Source organism: Hippocampus comes, unplaced genomic scaffold (assembly GCF_001891065.2).
Source record: "Hippocampus comes isolate QL1 unplaced genomic scaffold, H_comes_QL1_v1.1 scaffold255, whole genome shotgun sequence".
In the NCBI taxonomy this organism is placed as follows: Eukaryota; Metazoa; Chordata; class Actinopteri; order Syngnathiformes; family Syngnathidae; genus Hippocampus; species Hippocampus comes.
Genome location: NW_017806034.1, coordinates 1010016 through 1011251, shown reverse-complemented (window position 1 = coordinate 1011251; position 1236 = coordinate 1010016).

Genomic DNA, 1236 nt, shown 5'->3' with positions numbered 1-1236 from the left:
ACATTGTGGCCACAAAAATACATTCATTCACTTTTGCACTGGCTTGTTTTTCACAGTACAGGTATTGCTCTGCCTCTGCTAACATAGGGATCATAAGCGCCATCTAGTGGTATGTGAAAGAATTAATTAAATGTTCATTCCCTTGGCTTCAATTTTTTGTGTTCTGAAGACACCTGAGAACTCTCTGAACTTGTGAAAAAAATGCAGTGGATGGAACCTTCAACGTGTACGGTTTTGTTATTTTTCAAAATGCCGACAACAACTGGAAAGATTTTTTTTCGGCGAGCGCAGAATGGAGGTTGACATTTCAAAGTGTTGTGCTCAAAGCAAATGTTGAAGCACACGTGCTGCATCGACCAGCGCTTTCACGCTTAATGAGAGACAAAGAACAGCAACAATAGGTCAGTGAACATTTCTTGGGAGAAAAAGAAACAAAACAAGTGGCACATGCCAACAAACAAAAAAAAAACACCTTGATTTGAGCGTTGTGTGTTTTCTGGACAAAAGTGTTGGGACACAGTAAGTGCAAAGGGAGGAAAATATGTTTAGACAAAAGTATTAGGAAATGTGAAGAAAATGTAGCGCATTGATAAATGTACTGTAAGAACACAGAAAATGAAAGGTGCAAAAAGAAAATACCATCAGGAAGAAGCACAGTCACCATCAGAGGAAGTTCACTTGAAATTCTGAGCACTCCTTCAGTTAGTGATTGATTGATTCATTAATTAACCGCTGTGTCCAAATGGCGTTTGTCAATTTGTTGACGAATAAGTGATGGTAAGATAATGTCATTCAGGAGCTAGCAGAGCTAGTAATCGCCAGCAGGGGGCAGTAGTTGAGCGTGGAGGAGGAAACCCACAACACAAAACGACACCGGAGGAAAAAAACGGGCACTTGTGTGAGGAAGAAATGGGCGTTAGGACAAAAGTATATGTACACCTACGTGTGAAAAGCCGACAATTTCCTCCTGGAAATGACTCTGTACTTTCGACTAAGTATTGGATTTGGGAATTTTTGACAAAAAGTATTGGGAGACTTGTATGAACGGAGAAAATGTACTGACATGCCTATTGGAAGTGAAAATGTGCTTTTTTTTTAACTTAAGTATTGGGACACACAAAAGACAAAATTAGCTTAGACACGTGTTAGGAAGCCAACAGCAAGTGGAAAAGTGAAGAAAATTGACAAATGTATTGCTGCACCAACCAGAAGTGAAAATGTGGGCAAAAGTATTGG